The sequence below is a fragment of the Cololabis saira genome, unplaced genomic scaffold (genome assembly GCF_033807715.1).
Source record: "Cololabis saira isolate AMF1-May2022 unplaced genomic scaffold, fColSai1.1 scf046, whole genome shotgun sequence".
NCBI lineage: Eukaryota > Metazoa > Chordata > Actinopteri > Beloniformes > Belonidae > Cololabis > Cololabis saira.
This window is the reverse complement of record NW_026906210.1, coordinates 83,956-107,249: the sequence shown is the minus strand read 5'-3', so window position 1 is coordinate 107,249 and position 23,294 is coordinate 83,956. Positions and strand designations below refer to the sequence as shown.

Here is a 23,294-nt window from a genome sequence, read left to right as displayed (position 1 = left end):
TGGGGTCCGGTGGTGGAGCTAGTGGGGTCTGGTGTTGGAAGCTCCTGGGGTCTGGTGGTGGAGCTAGTAGGGTCTGGTGGTGGATGGGGTCTGGTGGTGATGCTGCTGGGGTCTGGTGGTGGAGCTAGTGGGGTCTTGTGGTGGATGGGGTCTGGTGGTAATGCTGCTGGGGCCTGGTGGTGGAGCTAGTAGGGTCTGGTGGTGGATGGGGTCTGGTGGTAATGCTGCTGGGGTCTGGTGGTGGAGCTAGTGGGGTCTGGTGGTGATGCTGCTGGGGTCTGGTGGAAGCTCCTGGGGTCTGGTGGTGGAAGCTCCTGAGGTCTGGTGGTGGAAGCTCCTGGGGTCTGGTGGTGGAAGCTCCTGGGGTCTGGTGGTGATGCTGCTGGGGTATGGTGGTGGAGCTAGTGGGGTCTGGTGTTGGAAGCTCCTGGGGTCTGGTGGTGGAGCTAGTGGGGTCTGGTGTTAATGCTGCTGGGGTTTGGTGGTGGAGCTAGTGACTTACATGTTTTGAAAAAGGCGGGCATGACGAAAAGATCCTGTAAAAAATCTCTGTAATATGTTTCTTTTTTTCCTGTAAAGTTGGACATTTGAAAGATTAGGTAAATGAGGAATGACTGGCTTTTAATCAGTTGTGGAACTGCAACGAAATTCATTTCTGCATAAGACCCAATGCGAGAAAGAGATGGTCGACCTTCCTGTGCCGAGCACCAAGAAGAGGATTAGAGGGGTTTTCCAAGTCCAAATAATATTATTGCAGCAATACATGTTTCCGCCCAGTTTCGAACAGGGGACCTTTCGCGTGTTAGGCGAACGTGCTAACCACTACACTACGGAAACTTGCATGCTTTGAAAATGGCGGGCGTAACGAAAAAAAAATCCTATCTTCAAATCATTCATGTTAGAAATAAATGTGTGATTTCATATAAGTTGTCCTGGTGCGGTAAAATTAAAAATCATCCATCGGTATTACCATGCTGGGTAGAAAATACAAAATGTACCACAAGGGAAGCCAACTGATTACTTTTGAAAGACAGTACTGGATATGATTAATAACTGCAAATTAGGCAGTCGTCTTGCACATTCAAACATTACTCGTTGTTGGCAGGATTCGAACCTGCGCGGGGAATCCCCAATGGATTTCTAGTCCATCGCCTTAACCACTCGGCCACAAAAACCTGTCAGCTGTGTGTATGTGTGTGTGTGTGTGTGTGTGTGTGTGTGTGTGTGTGTGTGTGTGTGTGTGTGTGTGTGTGAATCTTCAGAAATAGACAATTTAGAGTCTTTATTTTAAAATGGTTGGTTTTACTTTATTTTAAAATGGTTGGTTTTACTTTATTAGGTTGAGACATATTTTCATCCTCATTTTGATTAAATGCATTTTCATCAACAGTCAGTGCAGTATGTTCATAGATCATACATCCACTTTCTTGTTTCCAAAAAGCTCTGGATAGATTTCAGTTAATCTCTCACATCTCATGTATGAGAGGATCTCTTAAGTAGCAGAGGATGGTTTCGATCCATCGACCTCTGGGTTATGGGCCCAGCACGCTTCCGCTGCGCCACTCTGCTGTATAACCAGGATGTGACTCCGCCACACAGTGGGGGGGAGGGGGGTAGGGACTTAAAAGCGGGTCCCCTGGTTCGGACGGTGAGCCGGGTCTCTGGGTGGCTCCAGGTGAGCCGGGTTGTTGAGGTTGTTGAGGTTGTTGAGTTGTTGTTGGGGTCTGGTGGTGGAAGCTCCTGAGGTGTGGTGGTGATGCTGCTGGGGTCTGGTGGTGCAGCTAGTGGGGTCTGGTGGTGGAAGCTCCTGGGGTCTGGTGATGGAAGCTCCTGGGGTCAGGTGATGGAAGCTCCTTGGGTCTGGTGATGGAAATTCCTGGGGTCTGGTGGTGGAAGCTCCTGGGGTCTGGTGGTGATGCTGCTGGGGTCTGGTGGAGGAGCTAGTGGTGTCTGGTGGTGGAAGCTCCTGCGGTGTGGTGGTGATGCTGCTGTCGTCTGGTGGTGGAGCTAGTGGTGTCTGGTGGTGGAAGCTCCTGGGGTCAAAGTCCAGAGTGCTAACCATTACACCATGGAACCCTGTTCAGCTTTTATTGTGTTTTTATTGTGGTCCTGAAACCAGAACATGAGTAAAAAACAATATGCGCTTGAGCATCTGACAGAGTGCTGTCCATGGTGCTAGGAGCGTCTGGGTGTTTATGGTACCAGGGCCCTGGTCCTCCAGGCCCAAGGGCTGGCTCTTTCACTCCAGTGGCCGGTCGGTGGGGGGCTTAAAAGCGGGTCCCTGGGTTCGGACGGTGAGCCGGGTCTTTGGGTGGCTCCAGGTGAGCCGGGTTTTTGAGGTTGTTGAGTTGTTGTTAGGGTTTGGTGGTGGAAGCTCCTGAGGTGTGGTGGTGATGCTGCTGGGGTCTGGTGGTGCAGCTAGAGGGGTCTGGTGGTGGAAGCTCCTGGGGTCTGGTGATGGAAGCTCCTGGGGTGTGGTGGTGGAAGCTCCTGGGTTCTGGTGGTGATGCTGCTGGGGTCTGGTGCTGATGCTGCTGGGGTCTGGTGGTGGAAGCTCCTGGGGTCTGGTGGTGGAAGCTCCTGAGGTCTGGTGGTGGAAGCTCCTGGGGTCTGGTGGTGGAAGCTCCTGGGGTCTGGTGGTGGAAGCTCCTGGGGTCTGGTGGTGGAAGCTCCTGGGGTCTGGTGCTGATGCTGCTGGGGTCCGGTGGTGGAGCTAGTGGGGTCTGGTGCTGATGCTGCTGGGGTCCGGTGGTGGAGCTAGTGGGGTCTGGTGTTGGAAGCTCCTGGGGTCTGGTGGTGGAGCTAGTAGGGTCTGGTGGTGGATGGGGTCTGGTGGTGATGCTGCTGGGGTCTGGTGGTGGAGCTAGTGGGGTCTTGTGGTGGATGGGGTCTGGTGGTAATGCTGCTGGGGTCTGGTGGTGGAGCTAGTAGGGTCTGGTGGTGGATGGGGTCTGGTGGTAATGCTGCTGGGGTCTGGTGGTGGAGCTAGTGGGGTCTGGTGGTGATGCTGCTGGGGTCTGGTGGAAGCTCCTGAGGTCTGGTGGTGGAAGCTCCTGGGGTCTGGTGGTGGAAGCACCTGGGGTCTGGTGGTGATGCTGCTGGGGTATGGTGGTGGAGCTAGTGGGGTCTGGTGTTGGAAGCTCCTGGGGTCTGGTGGTGGAGCTAGTGGGGTCTGGTGTTAATGCTGCTGGGGTTTGGTGGTGGAGCTAGTGACTTACATGTTTTGAAAAAGGCGGGCATGACGAAAAGATCCTGTAAAAAATCTCTGTAATATGTTTCTTTTTTTCCTGTAAAGTTGGACATTTGAAAGATTAGGTAAATGAGGAATGACTGGCTTTTAATCAGTTGTGGAACTGCAACGAAATTCATTTCTGCATAAGACCCAATGCAAGAAAGAGATGGTCGACCTTCCTGTGCCGAGCACCAAGAAGAGGATTAGAGGGGTTTTCCAAGTCCAAATAATATTATTGCAGTAATACATGTTTCCGCCCAGTTTCGAACAGGGGACCTTTCGCGTGTTAGGCGAACGTGATAACCACTACACTATGGAAACTTGCATGCTTTGAAAATGGCGGGCGTAACGAAAAAAAAATCCTATCTTCAAATCATTCATGTTAGAAATAAATGTGTGATTTCATATAAGTTGTCCTGGTGCGGTAAAATTAAAAATCATCCATCGGTATTACCATGCTGGGTAGAAAATACAAAATGTACCACAAGGGAAGCCAACTGATTACTTTTGAAAGACAGTACTGGATATGATTAATAACTGCAAATTAGGCAGTCGTCTTGCACATTCAAACATTACTCATTGTTGGCAGGATTCCAACCTGCGCGGGGAATCCCCAATGGATTTCTAGTCCATCGCCTTAACCACTCGGCCACAACAACCTGTCAGCTGTGTGTATGTGTGTGTGTGTGTGTGTGTGTGTGTGTGTGTGTGTGTGTGTGTGTGTGTGTGTGTGTGTGTGTGTGTGTGTGTGTGTGTGTGTGTGTGTGTGTGTGAATCTTCAGAAATAGACAATTTAGAGTCTTTATTTTAAAATGGTTGGTTTTACTTTATTTTAAAATGGTTGGTTTTACTTTATTAGGTTGAGACATATTTTCATCCTCATTTTGATTAAATGCATTTTCATCAACAGTCAGTGCAGTATGTTCATAGATCATACATCCACTTTCTTGTTTCCAAAAAGCTCTGGATAGATTTCAGTTAATCTCTCACATCTCATGTATGAGAGGATCTCTTAAGTAGCAGAGGATGGTTTCGATCCATCGACCTCTGGGTTATGGGCCCAGCACGCTTCCGCTGCGCCACTCTGCTGTATAACCAGGATGTGACTCCGCCACACAGTGGGGGGGAGGGGGGTAGGGACTTAAAAGCGGGTCCCCTGGTTCGGACGGTGAGCCGGGTCTCTGGGTGGCTCCAGGTGAGCCGGGTTGTTGAGGTTGTTGAGGTTGTTGAGTTGTTGTTGGGGTCTGGTGGTGGAAGCTCCTGAGGTGTGGTGGTGATGCTGCTGGGGTCTGGTGGTGCAGCTAGTGGGGTCTGGTGGTGGAAGCTCCTGGGGTCTGGTGATGGAAGCTCCTGGGGTCAGGTGATGGAAGCTCCTTGGGTCTGGTGATGGAAATTCCTGGGGTCTGGTGGTGGAAGCTCCTGGGGTCTGGTGGTGATGCTGCTGGGGTCTGGTGGAGGAGCTAGTGGTGTCTGGTGGTGGAAGCTCCTGCGGTGTGGTGGTGATGCTGCTGTCGTCTGGTGGTGGAGCTAGTGGTGTCTGGTGGTGGAAGCTCCTGGGGTCAAAGTCCAGAGTGCTAACCATTACACCATGGAACCCTGTTCAGCTTTTATTGTGTTTTTATTGTGGTCCTGAAACCAGAACATGAGTAAAAAACAATATGCGCTTGAGCATCTGACAGAGTGCTGTCCATGGTGCTAGGAGCGTCTGGGTGTTTATGGTACCAGGGCCCTGGTCCTCCAGGCCCAAGGGCTGGCTCTTTCACTCCAGTGGCCGGTCGGTGGGGGGCTTAAAAGCGGGTCCCTGGGTTCGGACGGTGAGCCGGGTCTTTGGGTGGCTCCAGGTGAGCCGGGTTTTTGAGGTTGTTGAGTTGTTGTTAGGGTTTGGTGGTGGAAGCTCCTGAGGTGTGGTGGTGATGCTGCTGGGGTCTGGTGGTGCAGCTAGAGGGGTCTGGTGGTGGAAGCTCCTGGGGTCTGGTGATGGAAGCTCCTGGGGTGTGGTGGTGGAAGCTCCTGGGTTCTGGTGGTGATGCTGCTGGGGTCTGGTGCTGATGCTGCTGGGGTCTGGTGGTGGAAGCTCCTGGGGTCTGGTGGTGGAAGCTCCTGAGGTCTGGTGGTGGAAGCTCCTGGGGTCTGGTGGTGGAAGCTCCTGGGGTCTGGTGGTGGAAGCTCCTGGGGTCTGGTGGTGGAAGCTCCTGGGGTCTGGTGCTGATGCTGCTGGGGTCCGGTGGTGGAGCTAGTGGGGTCTGGTGCTGATGCTGCTGGGGTCCGGTGGTGGAGCTAGTGGGGTCTGGTGTTGGAAGCTCCTGGGGTCTGGTGGTGGAGCTAGTAGGGTCTGGTGGTGGATGGGGTCTGGTGGTGATGCTGCTGGGGTCTGGTGGTGGAGCTAGTGGGGTCTTGTGGTGGATGGGGTCTGGTGGTAATGCTGCTGGGGTCTGGTGGTGGAGCTAGTAGGGTCTGGTGGTGGATGGGGTCTGGTGGTAATGCTGCTGGGGTCTGGTGGTGGAGCTAGTGGGGTCTGGTGGTGATGCTGCTGGGGTCTGGTGGAAGCTCCTGAGGTCTGGTGGTGGAAGCTCCTGGGGTCTGGTGGTGGAAGCTCCTGGGGTCTGGTGGTGATGCTGCTGGGGTATGGTGGTGGAGCTAGTGGGGTCTGGTGTTGGAAGCTCCTGGGGTCTGGTGGTGGAGCTAGTGGGGTCTGGTGTTAATGCTGCTGGGGTTTGGTGGTGGAGCTAGTGACTTACATGTTTTGAAAAAGGCGGGCATGACGAAAAGATCCTGTAAAAAATCTCTGTAATATGTTTCTTTTTTTCCTGTAAAGTTGGACATTTGAAAGATTAGGTAAATGGGGAATGACTGGCTTTTAATCAGTTGTGGAACTGCAACGAAATTCATTTCTGCATAAGACCCAATGCGAGAAAGAGATGGTCGACCTTCCTGTGCCGAGCACCAAGAAGAGGATTAGAGGGGTTTTCCAAGTCCAAATAATATTATTGCAGTAATACATGTTTCCGCCCAGTTTCGAACAGGGGACCTTTCGCGTGTTAGGCGAACGTGATAACCACTACACTATGGAAACTTGCATGCTTTGAAAATGGCGGGCGTAACGAAAAAAAAATCCTATCTTCAAATCATTCATGTTAGAAATAAATGTGTGATTTCATATAAGTTGTCCTGGTGCGGTAAAATTAAAAATCATCCATCGGTATTACCATGCTGGGTAGAAAATACAAAATGTACCACAAGGGAAGCCAACTGATTACTTTTGAAAGACAGTACTGGATATGATTAATAACTGCAAATTAGGCAGTCGTCTTGCACATTCAAACATTACTCATTGTTGGCAGGATTCCAACCTGCGCGGGGAATCCCCAATGGATTTCTAGTCCATCGCCTTAACCACTCGGCCACAACAACCTGTCAGCTGTGTGTATGTGTGTGTGTGTGTGTGTGTGTGTGTGTGTGTGTGTGTGTGTGTGTGTGTGTGTGTGTGTGTGTGTGTGTGTGTGTGTGTGTGTGTGTGTGTGTGTGTGTGTGTGTGTGAATCTTCAGAAATAGACAATTTAGAGTCTTTATTTTAAAATGGTTGGTTTTAGTTCATTTTAAAATGGTTGGTTTTACTTTATTAGGTTGAGACATATTTTCATCCTCATTTTGATTAAATGCATTTTCATCAACAGTCAGTGCAGTATGTTCATAGATCATACATCCACTTTCTTGTTTCCAAAAAGCTCTGGATAGATTTCAGTTAATCTCTCACATCTCATGTATGAGAGGATCTCTTAAGTAGCAGAGGATGGTTTCGATCCATCGACCTCTGGGTTATGGGCCCAGCACGCTTCCGCTGCGCCACTCTGCTGTATAACCAGGATGTGACTCCGCCACACAGTGGGGGGGAGGGGGGAGGGGACTTAAAAGCGGGTCCCCTGGTTCGGACGGTGAGCCGGGTCTCTGGGTGGCTCCAGGTGAGCCGGGTTGTTGAGGTTGTTGAGTTGTTGTCAGGGTCTGGTGGTGGAAGCTCCTGAGGTGTGGTGGTGATGCTGCTGGGGTCTGATGGTGCAGCTAGTGGGGTCTGGTGGTGGAAGCTCCTGGGGTCTGGTGATGGAAGCTCCTGGGGTCAGGTGATGGAAGCTCCTTGGGTCTGGTGATGGAAATTCCTGGGGTCTGGTGGTGGAAGCTCCTGGGGTCTGGTGGTGATGCTGCTGGGGTCTGGTGGTGATGCTGCTGGGGTCTGGTGGAGGAGCTAGTGGTGTCTGGTGGTGGAAGCTCCTGAGGTGTGGTGGTGATGCTGCTGTCGTCTGGTGGTGGAGCTAGTGGTGTCTGGTGGTGGAAGCTCCTGGGGTCAAAGTCCAGAGTGCTAACCATTACACCATGGAACCCTGTTCAGCTTTTATTGTGTTTTTATTGTGGTCCTGAAACCAGAACATGAGTAAAAAACAATATGCACTTGAGCATCTGACAGAGTGCTGTCCATGGTGCTAGGAGCGTCTGGGTGTTTATGGTACCAGGGCCCTGGTCCTCCAGGCCCAAGGGCTGGCTCTTTCACTCCAGTGGCCGGTCGGTGGGGGGCTTAAAAGCGGGTCCCCGGGTTCGGATGGTGAGCCGGGTCTTTGGGTGGCTCCAGGTGAGCCGGGTTTTTGAGGTTGTTGAGTTGTTGTTAGGGTTTGGTGGTGGAAGCTCCTGAGGTGTGGTGGTGATGCTCCTGGGGTCTGGTGGTGCAGCTAGAGGGGTCTGGTGGTGGAAGCTCCTGGGGTCTGGTGATGGAAGCTCCTGGGGTGTGGTGGTGGAAGCTCCTGGGTTCTGGTGGTGATGCTGCTGGGGTCTGGTGCTGATGCTGCTGGGGTCTGGTGGTGGAAGCTCCTGGGGTCTGGTGGTGGAAGCTCCTGAGGTCTGGTGGTGGAAGCTCCTGGGGTCTGGTGGTGGAAGCTCCTGGGGTCTGGTGGTGGAAGCTCCTGGGGTCTGGTGCTGATGCTGCTGGGGTCTGGTGGTGGAGCTAGTGGGGTCTGGTGTTGGAAGCTCCTGGGGTCTGGTGGTGGAGCTAGTAGGGTCTGGTGGTGGATGGGGTCTGGTGGTGATGCTGCTGGGGTCTGGTGGTGGAGCTAGTGGGGTCTTGTGGTGGATGGGGTCTGGTGGTAATGCTGCTGGGGTCTGGTGGTGGAGCTAGTAGGGTCTGGTGGTGGATGGGGTCTGGTGGTAATGCTGCTGGGGTCTGGTGGTGGAGCTAGTGGGGTCTGGTGGTGATGCTGCTGGGGTCTGGTGGAAGCTCCTGGGGTCTGGTGGTGGAAGCTCCTGAGGTCTGGTGGTGGAAGCTCCTGGGGTCTGGTGGTGGAAGCTCCTGGGGTCTGGTGGTGATGCTGCTGGGGTATGGTGGTGGAGCTAGTGGGGTCTGGTGTTGGAAGCTCCTGGGGTCTGGTGGTGGAGCTAGTGGGGTCTGGTGTTAATGCTGCTGGGGTTTGGTGGTGGAGCTAGTGACTTGCATGTTTTGAAAAAGGCGGGCATGACGAAAAGATCCTGTAAAAAATCTCTGTAATATGTTTCTTTTTTTCCTGTAAAGTTGGACATTTGAAAGATTAGGTAAATGGGGAATGACTGGCTTTTAATCAGTTGTGGAACTGCAACGAAATTCATTTCTGCATAAGACCCAATGCGAGAAAGAGATGGTCGACCTTCCTGTGCCGAGCACCAAGAAGAGGATTAGAGGGGTTTTCCAAGTCCAAATAATATTATTGCAGTAATACATGTTTCCGCCCAGTTTCGAACAGGGGACCTTTCGCGTGTTAGGCGAACGTGATAACCACTACACTACGGAAACTTGCATGCTTTGAAAATGGCGGGCGTAACGAAAAAAAAATCCTATCTTCAAATCATTCATGTTAGAAATAAATGTGTGATTTCATATAAGTTGTCCTGGTGCGGTAAAATTAAAAATCATCCATCGGTATTACCATGCTGGGTAGAAAATACAAAATGTACCACAAGGGAAGCCAACTGATTACTTTTGAAAGACAGTACTGGATATGATTAATAACTGCAAATTAGGCTGTCGTCTTGCACATTCAAACATTACTCGTTGTTGGCAGGATTCAAACCTGCGCGGGGAATCCCCAATGGATTTCTAGTCCATCGCCTTAACCACTCGGCCACAACAACCTGTCAGCTGTGTGTATGTGTGTGTGTGTGTGTGTGTGTGTGTGTGTGTGTGTGAATCTTCAGAAATAGACAATTTAGAGTCTTTATTTTAAAATGGTTGGTTTTACTTTATTTTAAAATGGTTGGTTTTACTTTATTAGGTTGAGACATATTTTCATCCTCATTTTGATTAAATGCATTTTTATCAACAGTCAGTGCAGTATGTTCATAGATCATACATCCACTTTCTTGTTTCCAAAAAGCTCTGGATAGATTTCAGTTAATCTCTCACATCTCATGTATGAGAGGATCTCTTAAGTAGCAGAGGATGGTTTCGATCCATCGACCTCTGGGTTATGGGCCCAGCACGCTTCCGCTGCGCCACTCTGCTGTATAACCAGGATGTGACTCCGCCACACAGTGGGGGGGAGGGGGGTAGGGGACTTAAAAGCGGGTCCCCTGGTTCGGACGGTGAGCCGGGTCTCTGGGTGGCTCCAGGTGAGCCGGGTTGTTGAGGTTGTTGAGTTGTTTTTGGGGTCTGGTGGTGGAAGCTCCTGAGGTGGGGTGGTGATGCTGCTGGGGTCTGGTGGTGCAGCTAGTGGGGTCTGGTGGTGGAAGCTCCTGGGGTCTGGTGATGGAAGCTCCTGGGGTCAGGTGATGGAAGCTCCTTGGGTCTGGTGATGGAAATTCCTGGGGTCTGGTGGTGGAAGCTCCTGGGGTCTGGTGGTGATGCTGCTGGGGTCTGGTGGTGATGCTGCTGGGGTCTGGTGGTGGAGCTAGTGGTGTCTGGTGGTGGAAGCTCCTGAGGTGTGGTGGTGATGCTGCTGTCGTCTGGTGGTGGAGCTAGTGGTGTCTGGTGGTGGAAGCTCCTGGGGTCAAAGTCCAGAGTGCTAACCATTACACCATGGAACCCTGTTCAGCTTTTATTGTGTTTTTATTGTGGTCCTGAAACCAGAACATGAGTAAAAAACAATATGCGCTTGAGCATCTGACAGAGTGCTGTCCATGGTGCTAGGAGCATCTGGGTGTTTATGGTACCAGGGCCCTGGTCCTCCAGGCCCAAGGGCTGGCTCTTTCACTCCAGTGGCCGGTCGGTGGGGGGCTTAAAAGCGGGTCCCCGGGTTCGGACGGTGAGCCGGGTCTTTGGGTGGCTCCAGGTGAGCCGGGTTTTTGAGGTTGTTGAGTTGTTGTTAGGGTTTGGTGGTGGAAGCTCCTGAGGTGTGGTGGTGATGCTGCTGGGGTCTGGTGGTGCAGCTAGAGGGGTCTGGTGGTGGAAGCTCCTGGGGTCTGGTGATGGAAGCTCCTGGGGTGTGGTGGTGGAAGCTCCTGGGTTCTGGTGGTGATGCTGCTGGGGTCTGGTGGTGCAGCTAGTGGGGTCTGGTGGTGGAAGCTCCTGGGGTCTGGTGATGGAAGCTCCTGGGGTCAGGTGATGGAAGCTCCTTGGGTCTGGTGATGGAAATTCCTGGGGTCTGGTGGTGGAAGCTCCTGGGGTCTGGTGGTGATGCTGCTGGGGTCTGGTGGTCATGCTGCTGGGGTCTGGTGGTGGAGCTAGTGGTGTCTGGTGGTGGAAGCTCCTGAGGTGTGGTGGTGATGCTGCTCTCGTCTGGTGGTGGAGCTAGTGGTGTCTGGTGGTGGAAGCTCCTGGGGTGTGGTGGTGGAAGCTCCTGGGTTCTGGTGGTGATGCTGCTGGGGTCTGGTGCTGATGCTGCTGGGGTCTGGTGGTGGAAGCTCCTGGGGTCTGGTGGTGGAAGCTCCTGAGGTCTGGTGGTGGAAGCTCCTGGGGTCTGGTGGTGGAAGCTCCTGGGGTCTGGTGGTGGAAGCTCCTGGGGTCTGGTGGTGGAAGCTCCTGGGGTCTGGTGCTGATGCTGCTGGGGTCCGGTGGTGGAGCTAGTGGGGTCTGGTGCTGATGCTGCTGGGGTCCGGTGGTGGAGCTAGTGGGGTCTGGTGTTGGAAGCTCCTGGGGTCTGGTGGTGGAGCTAGTAGGGTCTGGTGGTGGATGGGGTCTGGTGGTGATGCTGCTGGGGTCTGGTGGTGGAGCTAGTGGGGTCTTGTGGTGGATGGGGTCTGGTGGTAATGCTGCTGGGGTCTGGTGGTGGAGCTAGTAGGGTCTGGTGGTGGATGGGGTCTGGTGGTAATGCTGCTGGGGTCTGGTGGTGGAGCTAGTGGGGTCTGGTGGTGATGCTGCTGGGGTCTGGTGGAAGCTCCTGAGGTCTGGTGGTGGAAGCTCCTGGGGTCTGGTGGTGGAAGCTCCTGGGGTCTGGTGGTGATGCTGCTGGGGTATGGTGGTGGAGCTAGTGGGGTCTGGTGTTGGAAGCTCCTGGGGTCTGGTGGTGGAGCTAGTGGGGTCTGGTGTTAATGCTGCTGGGGTTTGGTGGTGGAGCTAGTGACTTACATGTTTTGAAAAAGGCGGGCATGACGAAAAGATCCTGTAAAAAATCTCTGTAATATGTTTCTTTTTTTCCTGTAAAGTTGGACATTTGAAAGATTAGGTAAATGAGGAATGACTGGCTTTTAATCAGTTGTGGAACTGAAACGAAATTCATTTCTGCATAAGACCCAATGCGAGAAAGAGATGGTCGACCTTCCTGTGCCGAGCACCAAGAAGAGGATTAGAGGGGTTTTCCAAGTCCAAATAATATTATTGCAGTAATACATGTTTCCGCCCAGTTTCGAACAGGGGACCTTTCGCGTGTTAGGCGAACGTGATAACCACTACACTATGGAAACTTGCATGCTTTGAAAATGGCGGGCGTAACGAAAAAAAAATCCTATCTTCAAATCATTCATGTTAGAAATAAATGTGTGATTTCATATAAGTTGTCCTGGTGCGGTAAAATTAAAAATCATCCATCGGTATTACCATGCTGGGTAGAAAATACAAAATGTACCACAAGGGAAGCCAACTGATTACTTTTGAAAGACAGTACTGGATATGATTAATAACTGCAAATTAGGCAGTCGTCTTGCACATTCAAACATTACTCATTGTTGGCAGGATTCCAACCTGCGCGGGGAATCCCCAATGGATTTCTAGTCCATCGCCTTAACCACTCGGCCAAAAATGGGGCTAAAGGGACTGCCCGAGGGGGGGAAAGAAAAGAAAAAAGAGGGAGGAGGGGGGAAAGAGGGAAAAGAAAAGGAGGAAAAAAAGGAGGAAAATGAACATTATATTTTTCTCTATTCTTATCTTCTCAACATTGTTTACACACACTTCTGCCCCTATTGCAAGGATGTATCACCACTTTAATTTCCATGTGTCTTGTGGCAACATCCCAACTACCACAGCTTTGAACAGATAACACACCAAAACCTGTGAAAAAGAGTGCTGGGTTTTGTGAATAAAACTTAAAATGATTATGCAAGTAATTCTGGCAGTAGTTTTGACAATCACATTCAATAGATGAATCCTGTTTTTCAAGAGGAAATTAAATAAAAACATGAAGGCTGATCTTCGCTCAAAATATTTATTAAACTTTATATTCAACTTTGTTAAACTATTTATTAACGACACAGAGACACAGAGACACACAGACAAACAGAGACTCAAAGACAGGAACATCAATTCGTGTGAACGCTGCACAGAAGCAGCCGGAAGCGTTCACTGCAGGGAGAGACCTCTCTGCTTCCTGCTGTCAAGCAGCAGAACCACTGGACTTCCTGCTGTCCAGCAGAACCACTGGACTTCCTGCTGTCCAGGAGCAGAACCACTGGACTTCCTGCTATCCAGGAGCAGAACCACTGGACCTCCTGCTGTCCAGCAGAACCACTGGACTTCCTGCTATCCAGGAGCAGAACCACTGGACCTCCTGCTGTCCAGCAGAACCACTGGACTTCCTGCTGTCCAGCAGAACCACTGGACTTCCTGCTGTCCAGCAGAACCACTGGACTTCCTGCTGTCCAGCAGAACCACTGGACTTCCTGCTGTCCAGCAGCAGAACCACTGGACTTCCTGCTGTCCAGCAGCAGAACCACTGGACCTCCTGCTGTCCAGCAGAACCACTGGACTTCCTGCTATCCAGGAGCAGAACCACTGGACCTCCTGCTGTCCAGCAGAACCACTGGACTTCCTGCTGTCCAGCAGAACCACTGGACTTCCTGCTGTCCAGCAGAACCACTGGACTTCCTGCTGTCCAGCAGAACCACTGGACTTCCTGCTGTCCAGCAGAACCACTGGACTTCCTGCTGTCCAGCAGCAGAACCACTGGACTTCCTGCTGTCCAGCAGCAGAACCACTGGACCTCCTGCTGTCCAGCAGAACCACTGGACTTCCTGCTGTCCAGCAGCAGAACCACTGGACCTCCTGCTGTCCAGCAGAACCACTGGACTTCCTGCTGTCCAGCAGCAGAACCACTGAACCTCCTGCTGTCCAGCAGAACCACTGGACCTCCTGCTGTCCAGCAGAACCACTGGACTTCCTGCTGTCCAGCAGAACCACTGGACTTCCTGCTGTCCAGCAGCAGAACCACTGGACCTCCTGCTGTCCAGCAGAACCACTGGACTTCCTGCTGTCCAGCAGCAGAACCACTGGACCTCCTGCTGTCCAGCAGAACCACTGGACCTCCTGCTGTCCAGCAGAACCACTGGACTTCCTGCTGTCCAGCAGCAGAACCACTGGACTTCCTGCTGTCCAGCAGCAGAACCACTGGACTTCCTGGGTGCTCTCCATGGTCCTCCTGACGCACGGCCCTTTTTCTTTGCCTTCTGGGTGTACCTAAACAGTGAAAGAAACATCCATATGCTTTCGTTCTGTGGAGTATTTGTTTAATTTTACTGTACACCATTATTAGTATTTTGTACCTGGAAGGTTCCTTGTCCATGGCATGGAGAGCTGTGTCCAGGTGGACTATGTCCACCAGGGGGACTATGTCCACCAGGGGGACTATGTCCACCAGGGGGACTATATCCTCCAGGGGGACTATGTCCACCAGGGGGACTATGTCCACCAGGGGGACTATGTCCACCAGGGGGACTATGTCCACCAGGGGGACTATGTCCACCTCCTCCTCGGCTGATAAGGCTGTGATTGTCCGGTTCAAGGACGTCCTCTAGGCGTCCAGGACATCAACTGTCCCCCATCCCAAAACACCTCTGGAGTCACACTGGCTGCTCTGAAAAGTGATAAGAAAAAACACAAGCAAATACATTTACACTCTTGTATGTAATTGTGTGAGCAATGCTGACTTGTATTTATTCTATAAAATGTAAACAGATTAACTTCAGTTGGTTCTGGTTTTGAGTAAGGTGATCCAAAGTGTTTGTGACTGAACATTCTCTGCCTGTAGTTCCACCCAGGCTGAGGGGGAGATGGTTTGGGCTCCAGTGGGGGGTGGAACCAGCAGCCTTGAGCCTTTTGTTCAGCTGGCCTGTAGGCTCATAGAGACACTTGGAGATCCACACCTGATCCGCTTCCTGGAGAACCTTCCTGAACTGCTCAGTACAAAAAGAGGGCTGTGCTACATGCAATTGAGAATCCTACACTGCTAGTCTTCTCCAGAATTGTGCAGATATTGATCAATAAATAAATAAATACACATGCTACAGTGACTCATCATGACTAAATAATGTCACTTCAAATCAAATCAAATCAAATCAAACTTTATTTATATAGCACTTTTCCTACAAATAATGAAACACAAAGTGCTTAACAGAAAAAAAAAAAAAAAAAAAAAAACAACAAGAAAAAACAAATAAACATAAAACTTATTAATGCCCCCCCCCCCCCCCCCCCCCTCCCCGCAGACAAAAGCACACTACAATTCACCTAAATTCCTAAATTACACACACAGACACGCACGCAGACACATGGTGTAGACATGGCTAGGCACAGAGGATCCAGGTGAGGAAACGGTAACAGGGAGCCGTCCACGCCAGGAGGTCTCATAGCCCGCAGCTACAAGGGGGGGGGCCCACAGAGACCATCCCGGCCCGGACGGAAATAGGAGTCCACACCACAGCGGTGAAGCTGTGGTGCAGAGCTCCACAACCATCCAGGCCAGAACCACCCCCAGGACGACCCCCTGCAGGCCAGAGTCACTCCCAGCATGGAGGCTTCCCATGAGGAAACACTGGAGATAAAAGCTACAAGAAAACACTAAAGGAGTTTATAAAAAACATAAAACATACAAACATAAAATCCTAAAAGTATGTCTAGAAAGTAAGACATTAAAAACTAAAATAATAAAACAGTAAAATGTATAAAATAGACCATAAATAACAACTAAAATATTTAGATAAAACATTGAGATTAAACAAAAATAAAATACGATAAGAAAGGATAAACTAAATATAAAACAGAGCAGTAAGATTCAATAAAAATAAGGGTGAGCATAAGAAATGTAAAAGAGTTAAATGAGTCAGTTAAAAGCCTGATTAAAGAGATGGGTCTTGAGCCTCTTTTTAAAAACATCAACAGTCTCTGCGGCCCTGAGGTTCTCCTGAGGTTCCTGAGGTCCTCCTGAGGTTCCCCTGAGGTTCCTGAGGTTCTCCTGAGGTTCCTGAGGTTCTCCTGAGGTTCTCCTGAGGTTCTCCTGAGGTTCTCCTGAGGTTCTCCTGAGGTTCTCCTGAGGTTCTCCGGGAGGCTGTTCCACAATCGGGGACCATAAAAACTGAATGCTGCCTCCCCGTGTGTCCTGGTTCTAACGTTTGGTATGGTTAAAAGGCACCGGAGGACCTCAGGGTCCGCGAGGGTCGATAGGGTAAAAGTAGTGCAGACAAATAAGAAGGCCCAAGACCATTAAGACACTTAAAAACTAGTAAAAGAACCTTAAAATCGATCCTGAAGCGCACGGGGAGCCAATGCAGCGATTTTAAAACAGGTGTAATGTCCCGCCCTCTGGTCCTCGTCAGCACGCGTGCGGCTGAATTCTGTAATAATTGTAGATTGTACATGCTCTTTTTAGGAAGACCAGAGAGCAGGGCGTTACAATAATCTAAACGACATGAGATAAAAGCATGCATTAGCACCTCCGTACTGGCCTTACCTTATAGAACCCACAGGAGCACTGAAGGCTTCTGCCAACCAGATCTTTGTATGGCTCTGCAGGGGGCAAGCATCTATTTTCTCCAACGCCCTCTTCCATTTTTTGGCCCCTGGCCGTTTGCACAGTTGAGAAGTGGAACTGGCCCTGGACATATTTGATGCAGATGTCCCTCCAGTAACTGTCTGGCTTTCCTGTCTTAGTCCTCTGCAAACATATAATAAATGTATATATATAAATGTAAATGTGTGTGTATATATATATATATATATATATATATATATATATATATATATATATATATATATATATATATATATATATATATATATATATATAACAGGATAATATCAAGCTATAGGCTGTACAGACAGAGCAGAGGAAACTATGTATGGATATATGTAGTTATGTTTTGCATTACTGTTTTATTATTGTTGTGAAGCACTTTGTAACTGTATGGTTTGAAAGGTGCTATATATATTATCACACAGACAGATGTAAAAATACTATTCCACTGACGAAAAATTTAACTTGGCCCAATTAAGCATGCTTAATACATCTGGACAGATCTACACATCAGTACACATCTGTCTGCTCTGCTCTAACTGTATAACCAGGCTCCATTACCGGAGGAGAGAAAACGCCACAGATAGCAGATAAATTACTATTCCACTGATGGGCAATGAAATCTGGCAATATTTTTTCACATCTTAAGGCTTTTCCCGAGAAATCGGCATAGGTCATTCAGTAAATAAACAAAGGAATACGTTACTATTGTTGTTCTGATTCAGTCACATCAGCATCATAACCCACCGTCACACACAGGCAGAAGCTCCATTAGCAAATCGTCTATTTAACGATAAAGTTGAAAGTACCAGTTAAATAACGGTCTGGCGGTACGGAAAAATACTTTTATCATCGTTTTATCACACGCTTTGAAATTCGGCTTCTACGTGCCGGTGCCTTTATGAGCATTAATCAAGTTTTCAAACCTTTTTCTGTTTTTGGTGTTGTCCGGTGATGCGGAGAAAAACATGGCCGACATTCTAAAGCGATAGCCACGCCCCCTCCTACTTCACGTGACCAGGCACGTCGTTCGGATTGGTTCGGAGCTCGTTCGGATCTGTTCGGACCTTGTTCGGATCTGTTCGGACCTCAGTGGAAACTCTTTGATCTTGTTCGGACCTGTTAGGATGTGTTAGGACCTCGGAGGCAGTCCAGAAACTGCAAGGTACGGCCACAACAACCTGTCAGCTGTGTGTATGTGTGTGTGTGTGTGTGTGTGTGTGTGTGTGTGTGTGTGTGAATCTTCAGAAATAGACAATTTAGAGTCTTTATTTTAAAATGGTTGGTTTTACTTTATTTTAAAATGGTTGGTTTTACTTTATTAGGTTGAGACATATTTTCATCCTCATTTTGATTAAATGCATTTTCATCAACAGTCAGTGCAGTATGTTCATAGATCATACATCCACTTTCTTGTTTCCAAAAAGCTCTGGATAGATTTCAGTTAATCTCTCACATCTCATGTATGAGAGGATCTCTTAAGTAGCAGAGGATGGTTTCGATCCATCGACCTCTGGGTTATGGGCCCAGCACGCTTCCGCTGCGCCACTCTGCTGTATAACCAGGATGTGACTCCGCCACACAGTGATGGGGAGGGGGGTAGGGGACTTAAAAGCGGGTCCCCTGGTTCGGACGGTGAGCCGGGTCTCTGGGTGGCTCCAGGTGAGCCGGGTTGTTGAGGTTGTTGAGTTGTTGTTGGGGTCTGGTGGTGGAAGCTCCTGAGGTGTGGTGGTGATGCTGCTGGGGTCTGGTGGTGCAGCTAGTGGGGTCTGGTGGTGGAAGCTCCTGGGGTCTGGTGATGGAAGCTCCTGGGGTCAGGTGATGGAAGCTCCTTGGGTCTGGTGATGGAAATTCCTGGGGTCTGGTGGTGGAAGCTCCTGGGGTCTGGTGGTGATGCTGCTGGGGTCTGGTGGTGATGCTGCTGGGGTCTGGTGGTGGAGCTAGCGGTGTCTGGTGGTGGAAACTCCTGAGGTGTGGTGGTGATGCTGCTGTCGTCTGGTGGTGGAGCTAGTGGTGTCTGGTGGTGGAAGCTCCTGGGGTCAAAGTCCAGAGTGCTAACCATTACACCATGGAACCCTGTTCAGCTTTTATTGTGTTTTTATTGTGGTCCTGAAACCAGAACATGAGTAAAAAACAATATGCGCTTGAGCATCTGACAGAGTGCTGTCCATGGTGCTAGGAGCGTCTGGGTGTTTATGGTACCAGGGCCCTGGTCCTCCAGGCCCAAGGGCTGGCTCTTTCACTCCAGTGGCCGGTCGGTGGGGGGCTTAAAAGCGGGTCCCCGGGTTCGGACGGTGAGCCGGGTCTTTGGGTGGCTCCAGGTGAACCGGGTTTATGAGGTTGTTGAGTTGTTGTTAGGGTTTGGTGGTGGAAGCTCCTGAGGTGTGGTGGTGATGCTGCTGGGGTCTGGTGGTGCAGCTAGAGGGGTCTGGTGGTGGAAGCTCCTGGGGTCTGGTGATGGAAGCTCCTGGGGTGTGGTGGTGGAATCTCCTGGGTTCTGGTGGTGATGCTGCTGGGGTCTGGTGCTGATGCTGCTGGCGTCTGGTGGTGGAAGCTCCTGGGGTCTGGTGGTGGAAGCTCCTGAGGTCTGGTGGTGGAAGCTCCTGGGGTCTGGTGGTGGAAGCTCCTGGGGTCTGGTGGTGGAAGCTCCTGGGGTCTGGTGGTGGAAGCTCCTGGGGTCTGGTGCTGATGCTGCTGGGGTCTGGTGGTGGAGCTAGTGGGGTCTGGTGTTGGAAGCTCCTGGGGTCTGGTGGTGGAGCTAGTAGGGTCTGGTGGTGGATGGGGTCTGGTGGTGATGCTGCTGGGGTCTGGTGGTGGAGCTAGTGGGGTCTTGTGGTGGATGGGGTCTGGTGGTAATGCTGCTGGGGTCTGGTGGTGGAGCTAGTAGGGTCTGGTGGTGGATGGGGTCTGGTGGTAATGCTGCTTGGGTCTGGTGGTGGAGCTAGTGGGGTATGGTGGTGATGCTGCTGGGGTCTGGTGGAAGCTCCTGGGGTCTGGTGGTGGAAGCTCCTGAGGTCTGGTGGTGGAAGCTCCTGGGGTCTGGTGGTGGAAGCTCCTGGGGTCTGCTGGTGATGCTGCTGGGGTATGGTGGTGGAGCTAGTGGGGTCTGGTGTTGGAAGCTCCTGGGGTCTGGTGGTGGAGCTAGTGGGGTCTGGTGTTAATGCTGCTGGGGTTTGGTGGTGGAGCTAGTGACTTACATGTTTTGAAAAAGGCGGGCATGACGAAAAGATCCTGTAAAAAATCTCTGTAATATGTTTCTTTGTTTCCTGTAAAGTTGGACATTTGAAAGATTAGGTAAATGGGGAATGACTGGCTTTTAATCAGTTGTGGAACTGCAACGAAATTCATTTCTGCATAAGACCCAATGCGAGAAAGAGATGGTCGAACTTCCTGTGCCGAGCACCAAGAAGAGGATTAGAGGGGTTTTCCAAGTCCAAATAATATTATTGCAGTAATACATGTTTCCGCCCAGTTTCGAACAGGGGACCTTTCGCGTGTTAGGCGAACGTGATAACCACTACACTACGGAAACTTGCATGCTTTGAAAATGGCGGGCGTAATGAAAAAAAAATCCTATCTTCAAATCATTCATGTTAGAAATAAATGTGTGATTTCATATAAGTTGTCCTGGTGCGGTAAAATTAAAAATCATCCATGGGTATTACCATGCTGGGTAGAAAATACAAAATGTACCACAAGGGAAGCCAACTGATTACTTTTGAAAGACAGTACTGGATATGATTAATAACTGCAAATTAGGCTGTCGTCTTGCACATTCAAACATTACTCGTTGTTGGCAGGATTCCAACCTGCGCGGGGAATCCCCAATGGATTTCTAGTCCATCGCCTTAACCACTCGGCCACAACAACCTGTCAGCTGTGTGTGTGTGTGTGTGTGTGTGAATCTTCAGAAATAGACAATTTAGAGTCTTTATTTTAAAATGGTTGGTTTTACTTTATTTTAAAATGGTTGGTTTTACTTTATTAGGTTGAGACATATTTTCATCCTCATTTTGATTAAATGCATTTTCATCAACAGTCAGTGCAGTATGTTCATAGATCATACATCCACTTTCTTGTTTCCAAAAAGCTCTGGATAGATTTCAGTTAATCTCTCACATCTCATGTATGAGAGGATCTCTTAAGTAGCAGAGGATGGTTTCGATCCATCGACCTCTGGGTTATGGCAGCACGCTTCCGCTGCGCCACTCTGCTGTATAACCAGGATGTGACTCCGCCACACAGTGGGGGGGAGGGGGGTAGGGGACTTAAAAGCGGGTCCCCTGGTTCGGACGGTGAGCCGGGTCTCTGGGTGGCTCCAGGTGAGCCGGGTTGTTGAGGTTGTTGAGTTGTTGTTGGGGTCTGGTGGTGGAAGCTCCTGAGGTGTGGTGGTGATGCTGCTGGGGTCTGGTGGTGCAGCTAGTGGGGTCTGGTGGTGGAAGCTCCTGGGGTCTGGTGATGGAAGCTCCTGGGGTCAGGTGATGGAAGCTCCTTGGGTCTGGTGATGGAAATTCCTGGGGTCTGGTGGTGGAAGCTCCTGGGGTCTGGTGGTGATGCTGCTGGGGTCTGGTGGTGATGCTGCTGGGGTCTGGTGGTGGAGCTAGTGGTGTCTGGTGGTGGAAGCTCCTGAGGTGTGGTGGTGATGCTGCTGTCGTCTGGTGGTGGAGCTAGTGGTGTCTGGTGGTGGAAGCTCCTGGGGTCAAAGTCCAGAGTGCTAACCATTACACCATGGAACCCTGTTCAGCTTTTATTGTGTTTTTATTGTGGTCCTGAAACCAGAACATGAGTAAAAAACAATATGCGCTTGAGCATCTGACAGAGTGCTGTCCATGGTGCTAGGAGCGTCTGGGTGTTTATGGTACCAGGGCCCTGGTCCTCCAGGCCCAAGGGCTGGCTCTTTCACTCCAGTGGCCGGTCGGTGGGGGGCTTAAAAGCGGGTCCCCGGGTTCGGACGGTGAGCCGGGTCTTTGGGTGGCTCCAGGTGAGCCGGGTTTTTGAGGTTGTTGAGTTGTTGTTAGGGTTTGGTGGTGGAAGCTCCTGAGGTGTGGTGGTGATGCTGCTGGGGTCTGGTGGTGCAGCTAGAGGGGTCTGGTGGTGGAAGCTCCTGGGGTCTGGTGATGGAAGCTCCTGGGGTGTGGTGGTGGAAGCTCCTGGGTTCTGGTGGTGATGCTGCTGGGGTCTGGTGCTGATGCTGCTGGGGTCTGGTGGTGGAAGCTCCTGGGGTCTGGTGGTGGAAGCTCCTGAGGTCTGGTGGTGGAAGCTCCTGGGGTCTGGTGGTGGAAGCTCCTGGGGTCTGGTGGTGGAAGCTCCTGGGGTCTGGTGGTGGAAGCTCCTGGGGTCTGGTGCTGATGCTGCTGGGGTCTGGTGGTGGAGCTAGTGGGGTCTGGTGTTGGAAGCTCCTGGGGTCTGGTGGTGGAGCTAGTAGGGTCTGGTGGTGGATGGGGTCTGGTGGTGATGCTGCTGTGGTCTGGTGGTGGAGCTAGTGGGGTCTTGTGGTGGATGGGGTCTGGTGGTAATGCTGCTGGGGTCTGGTGGTGGAGCTAGTAGGGTCTGGTGGTGGATGGGGTCTGGTGGTAATGCTGCTGGGGTCTGGTGGTGGAGCTAGTGGGGTCTGGTGGTTATGCTGCTGGGGTCTGGTGGAAGCTCCTGGGGTCTGGTGGTGGAAGCTCCTGGGGTCTGGTGGTGGAAGCTCCTGGGGTCTGGTGGTGGAAGCTCCTGGGGTCTGGTGGTGATGCTGCTGGGGTATGGTGGTGGAGCTAGTGTGGTCTGGTGTTGGAAGCTCCTGGGGTCTGGTGGTGGAGCTAGTGGGGTCTGGTGTTAATGCTGCTGGGGTTTGGTGGTGGAGCTAGTGACTTACATGTTTTGAAAAAGGCGGGCATGACGAAAAGATCCTGTAAAAAATCTCTGTAATATGCTTCTTTTTTTCCTGTAAAGTTGGACATTTGAAAGATTAGGTAAATGGGGAATGACTGGCTTTTAATCAGTTGTGGAACTGCAACGAAATTCATTTCTGCATAAGACCCAATGCGAGAAAGAGATGGTCGACCTTCCTGTGCCGAGCACCAAGAAGAGGATTAGAGGGGTTTTCCAAGTCCAAATAATATTATTGCAGTAATACATGTTTCCGCCCAGTTTCGAACAGGGGACCTTTCGCGTGTTAGGCGAACGTGATAACCACTACACTACGGAAACTTGCATGCTTTGAAAATGGCGGGCGTAACGAAAAAAAAATCCTATCTTCAAATCATTCATGTTAGAAATAAATGTGTGATTTCATATAAGTTGTCCTGGTGCGGTAAAATTAAAAATCATCCATGGGTATTACCATGCTGGGTAGAAAATACAAAATGTACCACAAGGGAAGCCAACTGATTACTTTTGAAAGACAGTACTGGATATGATTAATAACTGCAAATTAGGCAGTCGTCTTGTTTCAGGTACAAAATGACTGTTTCTCGCTGAGAAAATGCCAAAAAGCCGATTTCTGTAATAACATTGATTTACCTTCTGATTTTTCAAGGCAAGCTATTGAAAACGTCAGAAAATTGGAGAAAGGAGTCTATGTAGTTGATTTGAGAGACTCATTTCATTATTGGACTCACCAAACCACTTACAGTGTTTCAGGTACAAAATGACTGTTTCTCGCTGAGAAAATGCCAAAAAGCGGATTTCAGTCATAACATTGATTTACCTTCTGATTTTTTAAGGCAAGCTATTGAAAACGTTAGAAAATTGGAGAAAGGAGTCTATGTAGTTGATTTGAGAGACTCATTTCATTATTGGACTCACCAAACCACTTACAGTGTTTCAGGTTCAAAATGACTGTTTCTCGCTGAGAAACTGCCAAAAAGCGGATTTCTGTAATAACATTGTTTCAAGTGTCTGAGAGAGCTTAG

General features: G+C 50.4%; 10 non-coding genes across 10 annotated transcripts; all 10 read right to left on the bottom strand.

Annotated features, from left to right (window-relative positions):
* Positions 1–764: 764 nt before the first annotated feature.
* On the bottom strand, positions 765–837 carry trnav-aac (transfer RNA valine (anticodon AAC)). The gene has a single exon. It is a non-coding gene; the product is annotated as a tRNA-Val (tRNA).
* Positions 838–1,497: 660 nt separating this feature from the next.
* On the bottom strand, positions 1,498–1,569 carry trnam-cau (transfer RNA methionine (anticodon CAU)). Its single transcript has one exon. It is a non-coding gene; the product is annotated as a tRNA-Met (tRNA).
* Positions 1,570–4,249: 2,680 nt separating this feature from the next.
* trnam-cau (transfer RNA methionine (anticodon CAU)) lies at positions 4,250–4,321 on the bottom strand. The gene has a single exon. It is a non-coding gene; the product is annotated as a tRNA-Met (tRNA).
* A 2,692-nt stretch (positions 4,322–7,013) lies between these two features.
* Positions 7,014–7,085, bottom strand: trnam-cau (transfer RNA methionine (anticodon CAU)). The gene has a single exon. It is a non-coding gene; the product is annotated as a tRNA-Met (tRNA).
* A 1,880-nt stretch (positions 7,086–8,965) lies between these two features.
* Positions 8,966–9,038, bottom strand: trnav-aac (transfer RNA valine (anticodon AAC)). Its single transcript has one exon. It is a non-coding gene; the product is annotated as a tRNA-Val (tRNA).
* A 256-nt stretch (positions 9,039–9,294) lies between these two features.
* On the bottom strand, positions 9,295–9,376 carry trnas-aga (transfer RNA serine (anticodon AGA)). Its single transcript has one exon. It is a non-coding gene; the product is annotated as a tRNA-Ser (tRNA).
* Positions 9,377–9,674: 298 nt separating this feature from the next.
* trnam-cau (transfer RNA methionine (anticodon CAU)) lies at positions 9,675–9,746 on the bottom strand. Its single transcript has one exon. It is a non-coding gene; the product is annotated as a tRNA-Met (tRNA).
* Positions 9,747–17,881: 8,135 nt separating this feature from the next.
* trnam-cau (transfer RNA methionine (anticodon CAU)) lies at positions 17,882–17,953 on the bottom strand. The gene has a single exon. It is a non-coding gene; the product is annotated as a tRNA-Met (tRNA).
* A 1,904-nt stretch (positions 17,954–19,857) lies between these two features.
* trnav-aac (transfer RNA valine (anticodon AAC)) lies at positions 19,858–19,930 on the bottom strand. The gene has a single exon. It is a non-coding gene; the product is annotated as a tRNA-Val (tRNA).
* Positions 19,931–22,517: 2,587 nt separating this feature from the next.
* On the bottom strand, positions 22,518–22,590 carry trnav-aac (transfer RNA valine (anticodon AAC)). The gene has a single exon. It is a non-coding gene; the product is annotated as a tRNA-Val (tRNA).
* Positions 22,591–23,294: the final 704 nt, after the last annotated feature.